Raw genomic sequence first — 14,578 nt, forward strand, 5'->3', positions numbered from 1 at the left:
AGTTTAGGTCACCCTCCTGGGACTCGGTGGGCTCGTTCAATAGAGAAGTAGCTCAATATTCTCTTTGATTGCATCTGCTTTAGGATGAAGTCCTCGACAAATAGGTCTGCCGCAGGGCCTTCCATGCGCTCTGGAACCCCCAAAATACATACATTGTTTCTGCTCGCCCGGCCTTCATAGTCCTCAAGTAGCCCTTACGTTTTGATTTGTTGCTCTTGTAGTCGGCTCACTTGTTGTTTGAGGAAGGCAGTGTCCTTATGCAGTTCTGATGTGATGTCTTCCATTTCTTTCACTGTTGTGTCCATCTTTCTGAGGTCCTCTCTGATGAGGGAGACCTCCTTGTTCACTGAGTCAATGCGAGTCTCTAAAGATATTTGCACGCCTGTAATCGCTGCCATAATGTCCTGGAGAGTTAGGTCCTGCTGTATTTGGGGTTTTTGTTGCACAACGGGGACTTCCTGTTGTGCTGTGTCTTGTTCCTCTCCTGTTATTGACAAGGCAAATTTGGCCAATTGTGGTGCACTGTTGCTTTAGTTCCTTTTCCAGTCACCATTTCCAGTCGAGAGTAGGGCGATGAGCCTCAGGTGTCCAGAGATCAGTCCTAGTAAAATCTCTGCTGGCCCGTGGAATGGGGATATCTGCCCCCCTGGCGGCCTCTTGGGTTTCCTGGGTGTCTGACCCTTTTGTTAGAAGTATGAGGGCGGAGGACAGCACGTGGTATTGGGCATGTGGAGGTACCTAACACTCTGCGCTAACAGTAGTTCCAATATGGTCGCCTAGGTCTTCTCTTCAGTCCTCTCAGCACCCGCCTGAGGGGAAGGGATCAGATCTTGGCGGACTTGGGCCCTCAATGAGCGTTTCTCATGCGCAATATGACCTCACAAGCAGCCGATTCCACTCACTTGACAATTTGACCTTCCACTCCTTAAATGCAATAACCAGTAATAGGGGATATTATACACGGACTACTGGAATAGTTCGATATCATAAGTTGTGGCTGCGTTATTGCCCCGTTGCTTTATATTGTTCCTGCACTCTGCGTAGGCCCAAGTTCAGACTGTGGCGATTCTCTGCTGTTTTCCACGAGGCGGTTATGCTGCCGCACTCCCATACCATGCTGAAAGCATTGCTGCAGGTTATGGCTACACCAGCATTAGTGAGCGGTTTCGGGCTGTGCAGGAAGTATGGTGCAGTCGATCAAAGGCTGGGCCTTTCACCTCCCCCCAGTCTTCGGGCAGGATGTCGTTCATCTACACCCTGCAGACATCAATATACATAGTCTGGATACTGTGCTATATGCAGGGACAGCAGTTAAAGTGTGTGAGTCGCACTCTGCTATGGCGTCTGCCAATTCGCTGCCCGCACCGGTGTTTCATAGCCTCCTCTCTCTCACCAGAGTTGCAGGACGTTACCGTTTGGTGTTCGCAACGGCTTTTCAGCAACACACTGGTTTCGGCAGTGAGTCCAGGGAGCTTCGCCGTAGGTCTACGGTCCAGCAGATCTTAGTCTTTCCGCCGTTTCAGGCGATCGATTCACGGCACAGTGCAATATTTGTTCGGGCTTAGGTCACATCGAGACCTCTCTACGGTTTCCCACCGCACACCAGCCGTGTTCTGCTCACGATCTTGCGTCCTTGGATTCAGGGGCCAGGTCCCACCTCCATTGAAGGTAGTGGATAATGTTAATATCCGGATATTTGCAGGAAAAACAGCGAGGGCTCCGGAGCCGCGCTAGTGTGCGGCCATTACTTTTGGCTACTAGCCACGCCCCCCAGGTCTCCAGCTGTGAGGTAGACCGCTATAGCTGTAACGCTACATACTCTCCCTGAGACTTCCTGGGCCAGCCCAGTTGTCTTACTCTCCAAATCTCATACCAATGGTGGTAAAACAGAGCCGAGGTTTTGTGTGGTCTTTAGGGGCCTCGATAAAATAACAAGATAGATACACACTAAGCATGGGCGGATTTCGCGGATCCACGATCCGCGAATTTGCGGATCCGCAAAATCCGCGAATTTGCGGATTTGCAGATTTTCTTAATGGGGGGGTCTTCTGTGCGGCCTCGACGACGCTCACGATTGTTTTTGGGCTAATGAATGAGTCACTGAATTTGAGCTTCAACTAGTTACAGCGACCATGTGTGTGTTACTATGCAATCGCCCCGAAGGACGCAGGGGTCCCTTGAGTGAGTTGTCCATCATAGTGGGTAAATGGCGGGAAGACGATCCACACCGCGAGTGTGTGAGCGGGGCCAAACGGGCGGGGCTTCCATGCGAGTTCACATGCCTTTTGTGTGTATAAAAGGTCAGAGACCGATCAGAGCAGCAGATCAAGAGAAAGAAGCTCCTGGTCACAGGAACAGCACGAGGATTGCGCTCGTGAAAGTCAAGGATGCAAAAACCTCTATCCAGCATCACAGCTGATTTTCGACGGTTGATTTGGAAAGAAGGCCCACCTGCCCAGCCTCAACTACGCCCCCTTGAGTGAGCTTTCCATCCATCATCTTCCTGTAACTATTTTAGGATGGCGCCGGCAAGCTGCCAGCGCCATCCTAAAATAGTTAATAAATTAGCTTCACTAATAGATAAAATAAAGCAGGTGCTGGAGCGCCTGCTTTATTTTATCTATTAGTGCTTCCTGTTAAAGCTAACTTAGTAACTATTTTAGGATGGCGCTGGCAGCTTGCCGGCGCCATCCTAAAATAGTTACAACAACTTCAAGCTTGAAGGCTTGAACTTTTGCCCCCCAAATCTGCCGCTCGTGGATTCGCGGATTTTCGGTACATTCGCGGGAGTTCGCGGATTGTGGATTTACCGAAAATCCGCAAAATGCGCTAGCTGAACGGATTTTGCGCTCACGCTTAATACACACCAAATTCCTAGGTTAGATGAGTTGATTGACAGGTTAGGGGGCAGCCAAATTTCTGAGTACTTTTGATTTTACATCAGGGTACTGGCAAATTTGGTCTGACCCCAGGAGCAAAAGAGAACTCCGCATCCTCAACCCCAGATTGCCACCATCAGTTCGCTGTTATTCACTTGGGACTAACGAATGCCCCTGCCACCTTCCAAAGGTTGGTGAATAAAGTCCTTGCTGTGCTAAAAACCTATAGAGCAGCTTATCTCGACGATATTGCTGTCTTCAGCTCCACTTGGCAGGATCACCTGATCAACCTTGGAAAGGTCCTTGAGGTTCTGCTGAGTGCAGGATTTACAGTCAAGACCAGCATGCGCTAGCTAGGGCAGGGTTCTGTTATATACCTGGGCCACTTTGTAGGTGGAGGCCAATACCAACCCTTATAAGCGAAGATCCAGATAATTGTGATCTGGGTAGCTACAACCACCGAGACTCGTGTCGGGGCATTCCTTGGCTTGCTTGGGTACTACAGGAGGTTTAGGAAAGACTATGGTACCATTGTGGCACCCTTCACAGAATTGACTTCTAAGAAAATGCCAAAGAAAATAACCTGGACAGTGACACTCTGAAGGAAGCAATATGCTCAGCACCCATTCTTTAATGTCCAGATTATTCTATGCAGTTTATAGTGCAGACAGAAGCCTTTCAACTTGGTTGGGATAGGAGCAGTCCTATCCCAAACCAATGATGATGGCCGTAACCTGTTAATTTCATTAGCAGGAGGTGACACCCTGGAGTGTCCTTGGAGTTCCATTGAGAGGTTAGCCTTTGCTTTGGTTGGTCCTTGAGTTGAGTCCATACTTCTGTGGCTCTCACTTTCTTGTTCAAACTGACCACAAGCCTCTCAAATGGATAGCTGGTGCAAATGAAAGGTGAAAACCCCAAATTGCTGAGGTGGTCCATTGCCCTACATGGGCTGGACTTTACAGTAGAGCACAGACCTGGGACTAACCATGCCAATGCAGATGGCCTTTCCAGGTTTTCGACTTAGAAGACGAAGAATCTCCTGGGAAAGATTAGTCTCATCTTAAGTTTGTGGGTGGATTATGTGGGGGAAGTGCCCTTCTTGACATGGTCACCCTCACTTTTTGCCTTATATTTGTGATTTTGACTAGAAGTGCACTGGGTTCCTGCTAACCAGGTCCCAACTACCAGATCCCTTGTCCAAAACTGTGCAATTGTTTCCCCAATTGGAAACCTCTTTTGTACCTTTTAAGTCCCTTGTAAATGGTACCCCTGGTGCCTAGGGCCGGAGGTACTAAAGTGTGTCCCCAAGGGCTACATCACGAATTGTGCAAACCTAAGGGACCCCTCATGCAATCTGCCACTGCAGGCTGCGTGTCTTGATGCAGACAAAAGTGAAAACACGGCAGGGCACACAGCCTGTGTGCAATACCTTGAGACAATGCATGAGTAATAGGTAAGTCACCCCTACAGCAGGCCTTACAACCTTAAGGCAGGGTGCACTATACTACATGTGAGGGCATAACTGCATGAGCAAATAGAACGTTGTGCTTGTCAGTACCATTACTGCCAGTACAAGTGATCAGGGAAGCAATTTTAAAAGCATGTGCTGGACACCGGTGAATACGGGTTCCCCCCAGCTACGTGATGGCTTCACTGAAAATAGGGATGTTTGGTATCCAATATCTCGTATTAATAAACCCACACTGATGCCAGTGTTGGATTTATTAATGCATGAACAAAGAGGGCACCTTAGAGGTGTCCCTTGAAAACCTACCAGCTACTGGTGTGATGACTGACTGGTTTTCGCCAGCCTGCCACTATAGACAAGTTTCTGACCCCATGGGTGATGGCCTTTGATCTCAGGAGGTGAGAAACAAAGCCACAGAATGACACATAGATTAGCATTCTAAGACTGGGTGCTTCAAAGTGCACACTGTCATTATTATGTGAATCAGACTCCTCTCACAGGAGAGGATGCTGCTACCCTGCCCCCCCCCCCCTTGTCAACAACCCTTTGCCACCTGGACAGGCGGGGAAATTAGCTAGCCAGATAGGCGTGTACACCCTCAGGCTAGTACCAACCCTAAGATGGGCTACCTAAAATGTAGGCGACTTTTCAAAGTTAGCCATCTTGGTGATGGCAAACTTAGGAACCTGGGATAGGGTTATGCCAATTTCCCACAGGAAGTGGTCATATAGGGGGACCCCAGTGGTAGATAGCCCATTGGCTGCTACCCTATCCTCCCCTGACACCCTAAATTCAGTATTTATGGTAGCCACTGACACAAGAAAAGCAGATCCTGCTGACCCACGAAGGAGGATACTGAAGAGCAAAGACTGAAGAAGCAGCAACTCACTTGATCACAGCCCTGCCGGCCTGTTCCTGTCGAATTGTGCTACTCGTCTTGTCCTGCAAACTGTCGTACCTCACAAAGCCTGGGAGGCCTGCCTGAATTCAGCTAAGACCCAGGGACTCCTGTGGAGCAGCCGAGCTGCTCCCCTGCATGTACCCCAACAATCGCCGCAAGGACTCCAGACCCTCCAAAACCGGCAAACACAACTGCACTGAGCCCCCCAGCCTGAGGTGAAGTGAGCCAACCGTGAGAGTGTGGTCCCCAAGCCATGAGAGACTGAATTCACTTTGGTTTTGCCCCTCGAACTCTACGCTGTTGCCTGAAGCTTCTTTGTACAAGCCCCCTCAACCGAGAGTGCTCCCCAACTAAGAAACCTTACACCTCAAAGACCCTTTGCACTCGGCCGCCCCAGCCAGAGGGAAAGAAGACCACAGGTGGGCCTACATTCCTTTGCATAACAAGACTTGAAGACTCTGGTTGGTTCAGCCCCTCTAGCCTCCCAGTCCAAACCAGCATCCTATTTTTGCACCGACCTATCCCCATTGACTAATTTGGCACCCAATGCTGTATTGCACCGACTAACCCCCCCTCCTATAACCCATCACCCAGTACTGCTGGAGGTGACCTCCTGGTGCTGCCTTGTACCTTGCCCCATATTCACTTTAAGTCCAGGAGATTGGTCTCATAAGTCGCTGTACTCTATCTGAATGCGTACTTGTTTTTCCTCTCATAGGATAACATTGCAGCTTCTTAAAAAGGCACTGTCGACATTTCAAAAGTATTTCTCTTGCAAAACTTACTTACCTGATCATATTGATTCTGGTGCCTAAACATATATATATAAAGATAAGTTATTTTTAGATCTCGCCTGAGCCAGTGTGCATGCGTGGCTCTGCGAGGCTTTTTAGTAAGGGTTTTTAAACCATGAACACACGCTTGTGCGTGTTCTTTTAAAAAAATATATATATATATATCACCCACAATTGGCCTGTGCATGCGTCTTTCTAAGAGACAGCATGCAATTGGTCCAATATGGGTGCATGTCCCACATTCTCTGTCCCCTAGCCTAGGGTGCTCGGGAGCGAGCAGCAGCACGACCGTGTGCCATCTGCCGCAGAGTCGAGCGCAGCATCGGAGGGGGCGGAGAGCAGGCCCCCGCCATCAATGAAATCTTTACATGCAGCATTCATAGCGCCTGTATGGCTCACGTGCGGGTGTGTTATCAGCTACTTTCATTCAACACACGGTGTATCTAGTGTGCAATAAAAGCTGTTTAATAAAACGTATACTTCTTCCCATCTTCATCTGATGCAAAAGTTGTGATGCCGCTGGGGGTGAAAGGGCATGTGATGTCACTTCTGTTACACCAAAGATTTTAAAAACCCACTGCTTCTAAATGCGGGCACACGTTTGTACTGATAAAAAAAAAGTATTATTATTTTGGCTTTTTCCTTTTCATCCGATTAATGTTTTATACAAAGAGCGCCTTTGCCAGGGTTGATATTAAAGGTAAACAGGGCGTCTTTCCTATGAGCACCTTGGTAGGTCATGTAGTGACGTGCAAATAGACAACCCTTAATTACTGTGTGTGGACTTAAGTTGTGTAAATGTTACTCAAGAAATATGCATCCCAATTTATAGATAGCTAACTGTGTATTCAAAGGAAGTGTTACTTCTAGCTTTCCCTCCAGAGATCCGGGTAGTGCTACGGATTCCTGTTCCTAAAACCGACCGATCCTTCTACAAGGCCCCTCGTTTGATTTCTGTGCTGCAGTGCAGGGGTCGCGCTGTTCAGCTGCGAGGAATATTCCATCCCAGTTCCCGGTTAAACATCAGTCTACCCTTTGGTGCCCGAGCTAGAGTCTGCCTGCCAGTGCTAATGCCTCAGAAATGGAGCCGAGACAGAAAGAAAAGAATAGAGGAAGGACTGTTTCATCAGTTATCATCTTGCAGTGCTGAGAGACCTCCCAGCTGCTTCTGCTTCCTCATCACATGGAACCAGAATTATCGGGACTGGACGATTGGAATCACCTGAACTTTAGAAAGTTTTAAAGGCTATGGTCTACCAATGTTTGAATCAAGTGGTTAAAATAAGAGTGTGCAATAGGTTTACTAATGAAACAATTTATGCATACCTGGCTTAATTACAATCAAGATACGTTCTGCGACTATACAAGGCTTCATATGTCAGAACAGACTTAGCGGTTTTGTCAATACGTCAATAAGTATTCTAACCGTCCAACTACACCACACGCCTCAGTTCTCCGGTTACAGGAAGACCGTACAGTCATCAATTTTTTATTGGAATACTGAAAACACCCCACCCCCCACCAAAAACGCACCCCTCGCCTATCAAATAAGCTGATATGATAGTCTACAGTAAGTTCACCTAACGTAAATTCAGTTCAGCAAATGTCTCAATGAATTTTATCTTTAAACATATTTGCTTAATTATATGATCGGTTGTTGATTAAAACTTTTGAGACTTTTTAAGTGTTTTATGACATGCATAAATAAATACAGCTAATGTGAATTGAGTCCAAGTTACACGTTTTTGCTGTCATTGTATTTGGATTGCTGTCCATTTGTCAAACCTTGGTACACCCACATTGGCAGCGATTGCTCTTATAAGATCCCAAAGGCGAGACCTATTGGCTATGCCAATGCTTGTTATAAATTGGTATGGATCTCCTTATTGAGTCGTGCATATCCTTTATTGGCTGTATGTGTATTTGCAGATGTTCAACACTCCTCTCTGATAAGCGTAATGTTGCTCGAGCCCACTACCACTTAGTAGAGCACCTTGCAATTGCTAGATAGAGCAAGCCCATGTCCACCAGTAAGGGAATACCTGGACTCTGCATAATATACCTATTTTCGGTATATGCTATATAGATCCTGCTTCCTACATGCACTTGATTGTTTTCAGCTTCACAATACATTTGGTTGTACGCTTGATGTATTAAAATTAATTGGTATTGCTATTGTTACCCGTCAAAATTTTGTGAAAAGTTAATTCTGTGGCACAAAAGGGTATATAGTGTGTTAGGTTTCATTTAGGAGCAATGTGTATGTTAATAAACGTATCGTTCTCTAGCTTATTGAGTATAGGTTGTTGGCAAAGCAAGCAATCAATTTTCATCCCTACATTGAGAGGGAAAAAAAGCACACTAGGTGTAATGGCTCCTTGCCTGCTCCTTCACTTCCTCCCACGGCACATAAAAAAATTTAGTATTATTTTTAATGTATAAGTAACAGGCAGAGGAAGATTTTAAGAGGCATTCTGTTTTGCACTGTTAAACCCTACGTTTCCAATAACTTCCATAACTAAGGCTTATTTTTCCATTATCTGGAAAATTAGGGAGTGATTAAAAAAATAAGTTATACTCTGGACACTGGAATTGAGTCTTCTAAAAAGTGAGCTAGGTCTCCAGCAGTAGGAGTACATCTTGTATACATGTCACAATTCAGCAGCAATCCATCAGTTTTAACTTAAGAGAATAACAATGTTTTCAACGTGTATTTGTGTCTTCACGTTTAGTTGCTCTCTACTATTTTTGGTCTCTTTCCCTTAACTAGCCTTGCTCTATATAATTGTTCAAAGTAGGTAACGGGCAGCAAAATTCATTAAGAGGCCGAGTTGATGTTGCAGTTATTTGAAACAGTTTTCATTCAAGGTTGATTGCACAGTGGCTGGAGTACATTCAGGATGGAGTATTCGCCATGTAAGGTTGGACACAGACATGATTGGGAGAGCTTTTTGATGCTGTGTAGCTTGGGTTCAGTTCAGTTTCAACTTTATTTTGGCTATTTAGACCATAAACGCTTGTAGCTTGGGTTATTTATGTATTCTTCTCTTCTCTTCTCTTGTAGCCAGCGAACCAATGCACTTAGGGGAATTGGTGCCATTAACTTCGGAGACTTTTCAGAAGGTAAGAAATATTTGGTATAAAAGTACATATCAGTCCAATATCCTCTGTCGAGATTTTTTTATGAATTGCTTGGTGAAATTACGCTGGAGCTGATCCCCTTCAGACATGCTATGTGCATGAGCTGCGTACACCAGTGCTATTTGCCCCCACGCTCCTTCGTTGAGCTTGAGCAAGGCGTACTGTAAAACTGTTGCAGGTACCACGAACCTCTCCGCCCAGTTTGACCACATCTGCTAAGAGTAAACCGTATAGCCAGTAATCTGCACTTGAGTGGTGTGACCTGGCTGATGACAGAATGTAGCAAAAGGGCACCACTGTACCACCTCCTCACCAGTGCGCCCCCTCCTTTGCAAAAGATGGGAACAGTAGAACCTTAAAAGAATCGCAGTTTAGGTAAAGTGTGTACCTACTCAGCCGCCCTCCACATTCTCTCTTGTTTATACTTCAACATAGCTAATGCTGACTTCTTTAAAGAGATTTAAAAACAAAGCCAAAGTCTGGGGGGGTCACTTCTTCATCTGGCCCAACCCAGAACATACAACGAGTAGAGTGCAATATAAATATTATCGCCACTGCCCATCCTCCCATGAGCTGGCACTGTACACCCGACTTGTCACAGTTGAACTTGAACTACTTTTAACCGTTTCCCTCTTCTAATTCTCTCCAGCTTTTGAATCATTGTAGACAAACTTAATAGAGAGGGAGGGAGGAATGGTTGATAGTGTAAAAAGAGCAGGACAGGGAGTCTACCTTTTATCAGTGTCGCGTTGTAACTGTCTCTGCTTTCTCCTCCCTTAATAGTTATGGTGAAAGTCTTGCACCTGTAATCATTATCTGACACACTGCCTTCTCCTTACTTGTTATTGCTTCAGGTGCAGGATGAAGGTTTAACTGAGACATGGGGCTTCGTTAAACCCTTCCCCTAGCGTCCTGTGTGCCAACAGATGTGATTTGCTACATTATCATCGCATCTTTTATTGTTCAGGTTTTCATCTGCCTCTTATTTTTGAGTTTTGTCCTAGCAATCATGTCACTTTTTGACTTTTTTTCATCCACCTTGTCACCATTCAAATCACAATGCCACCCATAAAAGACATTTTCTCTTGTTCATAGGAAAGATAATGTGGCAAAAGCAATTTTTTTTATGTAGAGCCACTTTTTTTTTTTGCAGCTTCGAGATAAAAGCGCTCTTCATAAAATATGTAAGTATGCAGGATTCGTTCCCAGCCATAAGATTGTTTGCCCAGTGGCTGTTAGCTCAGCTATCTAATGTTTTTTGGACTAACTTTAAAATATGAATTGGTTAAAATATCTTTGTTAATTGAATTTGCCACACTAGCGTCTTGATGTTTTTTTTCATTCCATCAGACTAATTTTGCAGTCAGATGCTGCTTATTTGAAGTTGGTGCCCAAATAGAAGTGGTGTTTTCCTGTTAATAGGTAAAAGTCTGGAAAATTGTTCATTTGGGATCAGAATTTCTGCTTGAAAGATCAACCAGCGTTTTTAGGTCGAGCCTAGGCAGCACATGCACTGTTCTGCGAGGCATGCCATGTTCGGTTTGTGAGATTTAATTCTGCCCCTTGCTGGCGATTCGTTCAAATGTGCGTCTTTCGTAAAAGCATGTTTTTGTTTGGTTTCTGGCTTTTATTTGTACTACATTTTCAGGTCTCCCTCCGCCCCTGGAGTATTGGCCTATTACCTGCATCCTTTCTCGAAAGGCTTTCGACCTTTGTGTTTGTGCACTATTTTATTTTTGTACCTGTTGCAGCATTTGAAAAAAAAATCTTTAGTCTCAAGTTACATGACCCTCTGCGTCATGTGTTGTACGCTAATGGCATGGATTTTGACTAACATCTAGTATAGTGTGAACTTTTTGTAGATAAAATCCTTTTTTAAAACCACTTTCACACACTAATTCAAAGCCTATTGAACGATGACTTTCAATATTTAAATGTTTGCATTTTGTAAATGTGGCCATTGTTTGTGGCACGTTTATTTTAGTTGCAGACTCCATTCTTGTTCTCGTAATGTTCGTTTTTTTCTAGTTTAATGTGTATGCAATACCCTTATTCCGGACTCAACATTTTAGTTAGTTTAATTTGGATATCGATATTTTTTGCTTTCTGTATGTGCACTCTTATTTATGTGCAGGCTCCATTCTATAGTCCTTTGGTATAATAATGTCACAAAAACACTGGTATTTGCACCTATTGGGGTAGGGAATCGTTCCCTACATGGATTGGGACATTCAAAGTCCTCTATTTAGTGCTGCTAGCTGCTTCTCTGGTTCCAGTGGTGATTCCTCATTCTTAGTCTCTAGACAGTGCTGCTAGCTGCTACTCTGATCCTGTTTGTAATTCCTCATTCTAAGTCTTCCAGACAGTGCTGCTAGTTGCTTCTCTGGTTGTATCGGTAATTTCTCATTTGAAGTCCTCTAGCAAGTGCTGCAGCTGCTTTTCTGGTCCAGTCGGTAATTCCCACATTTTAAGTCCTCTAAGCAGTGCTGCAGCTGTGTCTGTTCCTAATGGTAAATTCCACATTTTAAGTCCTATAGGCACTGGTGCTAGCTGCTTCTCTGGTCCCGTAGGTAGTTCCCACATTTTAAGTCTTCTAGGCAGTGCTGCAGCTGCTTCTCTTGTCAGTAATTCATAGCCAACGCTGCAAGATGGACAAACTGCTGAAACTTTTCATCCACTCACCCCTCCCACCCCCCGCCCCAGTCAAGAGATCTGGGGTAAATCCATTGTTGGTTTGCTCACTATGCCACCCCAGTTCAAATACAGCCCATATGCAAATCAGTCTTGACCCTGACGCTCATGGGAACAGTCCAGTCCGAACTGCCAGGCCAGGTCCTCACTGGACTGCAAACCGGCATCTCGGGACTGGTTTCGGGGTTTCACTCCTCATCCGCCAGGCTAGATTTAATCCAGTGGCACAGCGAGCAAGGGACCCACGCCTGGGCATACCCTGGGTCACTTTGGATGAACATAGTAAACACAACAAGATCAACGGAGTGCTGTAACTTTTCAACCTCTCACTCAGTCAAGAGATCTAGGTTGAATATTTTGTTCTTTTGCTCACTATGACAACCCAGTTCAATCCCAGCCATTTGCAAATCAGTCTTGACCCTGCTCCTCATGGAAGGAGTCCAGGCTGAACTGCCAGGCCTGGTCATACCTGGACTGGAAGCAAGCATCCAGGAGTGTTCCCATGAGGAGAGGGGTCAAGACTGATTTGCATATGGGGTTGTGGCCTAGCAGGCTAAGATTGCGGCAGCGTTCCCTTAGCGCTCCGAAAAGCAGCCTGCTTAATCCGCCTTAAATATGCCCTAAAGCCACTGCCCAACGCCGCCAGACCCAGCATAGCAGAGACGGGAGTGGGCGGAGCCTGTTGCCCCTGTCTATGTGGTCGGAGGAGGACGGATGAGGTCGCAGGGGGCCCCGGCATGCTGGCGGCAAGGCCGTCAAGATGGCGGCATCCCGTGAGACGCTCCGGAGACTGAGCCCGTAATGGTGACTGGGCTTCTCTGACACAGCCCCCAGGCCCCAACAGTGATTGCAGTTGGAGGTATTGCGGCGGCCCATCCGGGCGCCCACCCAGTCCTATGCATCGCTACTCACCCCTGCGCAGGGACAGCAGGCCCCCTGCAGCGGCACCGGGCCTTGAGTTGGGCGGGGGGAGGGGACTCACTCGCGATGCAGGCCTCGTAGCCGACGGTGGTCAACGTGCTCAGATTCCCCGGTCTGGCGGCCGAGGCACACCACTGCAGCAGCCCCAGAGCTTGCGGGCTGCACCAATCGTCTGCGTGGTGGCCGGGAGTGGCCTGCAGGGGAAGGGCCACTAAACCACCTTGGGGGGGAGGGGTGAGGTGGGGGGAGGCATAGCGACAACCTCATACCACACAGTACCACGCCATAAGGGACTCCGGACCAGCGGCATTTGAGGAGGGTGCCCGGCCGGCCTGTATAGTGCTCTTTTCCCCCGCGGAGAGTCGCCCCTCTCCCCCCCGTGACTGCGCTGGGCCTCGAGGCACGCAGGGAAGAACATAAATTGGTGGTGCGGGCCCCGAGACGGTGGGAGATGGTGTGTCAAGATTCCCCCCCCCTTTCCCACCTACCCCTGATGGTGTGGGGCCCAACGCTGCGGCAGCACCCGTGACACAACACCAGGGTCGCCTTGGTGGGCCTTTGGTGGCGGACTGTCGGCCCCCCTGGGATAGTTACCGGAAGTCCACCTGGAGCTGCGAGAGTGGGATGCAACGCCAATAACCCCCTTGCGATAAACCCCTGCACCAAGACCAGAGGACAACATACAGACACCACCTGGGCTCTGAAGGGTCTGAAATGGAACACCGTCCCCCACACGTAACCGCCTCTCTCTTGCAGCCAAGCCGGGCCTGGAGACGAGCGAGGGGTAGATACCGGGAATTGATAGGCTGAGGGCCCCCCCCCTGTCAACGGATACAGCACCTTCATACAATGATGCTCCCACACTGAGGAAACTGAATCGGCGGCTAGTAGGGAATGGCGCAACAGCCATATCTATCAAGGGCACGCCCGGGGGGGGGGGGGGGGGGTGGGGGGGGAGGGTTTATCTCCGAGCCAGGGCCAGTGGACCCCTACAGATTATAACAGAGGCTGTGCCAGGAGGCGACAGGGGGCCCTCCGCACACGCTTCTCGGAAGTAACAGGACAGCACCTGTAAGTTGGAACGGGGGCAAGATCAGGCGAGGCGCCGAGTCGCCATAGCGGTCGCGGCTGACCATGTGCAAAGAGACCACTTTCCAGGGGAAGCTACTGTGGGGAGCCGCTGGAAACGGTTGGTGGAGGACGCATTCACCATGGGACCCCTAAGGACGACTAGCACAGCGCAAAACTCTCGGCCACAGAGGGCGCCGTCCCCAGCCTCTCACACCATGCCTCAGAGTGGGGAGCTTGCAGGATCGGATGCTATGTCATCCAAATCACAAAGTCTTAGCGGCAATTGAACACTTGAGAGTGACAATGGAGCAAAAGTTCGGAGAACTGGTCACGGATCTAAATTTACTCCGGGACGACCATAGGAAATTGGCAGATAAGGTCAAGCTAGGAGAAACTACGATACAAACTCGGGAACCACAAGTGCGACAACAGCAAGACTTCTTAAAAGACCTGCAGTCACTGGTGAAGATCCTAGAGAGCAGAACGGATGATCTGGAAGTTCGCTCACGGAGAAGCAACATTTGCGTCATAAATCTACCGAAAGGAATTGAGGGGACCAATCCAATCACTACATAAAAAAGATGGATCGCAACGTTTACGCCAGCAGAAGAATTGACCCAATTTTTCTCAATAGAACTGGCGCATGGGGTGCCGGCCCGTAAACCGCAGCCAGTATCACCTCCGCGACAGTTTTTTCTAAAATTGCTTCATT

At 47.5% G+C, this 14,578-nt stretch overlaps 1 protein-coding gene across 3 annotated transcripts in view; it reads left to right on the top strand.

Annotated features, from left to right (window-relative positions):
• CNOT3 (CCR4-NOT transcription complex subunit 3) overlaps window positions 1–14,578 on the top strand; it is a 992,943-nt gene that overhangs the window by 101,360 nt on the left and 877,005 nt on the right. For 2 of the 3 annotated variants that reach the window (XM_086930326.1, XM_086930324.1), the window contains exon 2: window positions 9,107–9,165. The gene's annotated coding sequence lies outside the window, so the exon portion shown is untranslated. Of the gene's footprint in view, window positions 1–9,106; window positions 9,166–10,348; window positions 10,368–14,578 lie in introns of those variants that run through there. The other variant, XM_086930325.1, reaches the window with a different exon arrangement.

Source organism: Lissotriton vulgaris, chromosome 7 (assembly GCF_964263255.1).
Source record: "Lissotriton vulgaris chromosome 7, aLisVul1.2, whole genome shotgun sequence".
Classification (NCBI taxonomy): domain Eukaryota; kingdom Metazoa; phylum Chordata; class Amphibia; order Caudata; family Salamandridae; genus Lissotriton; species Lissotriton vulgaris.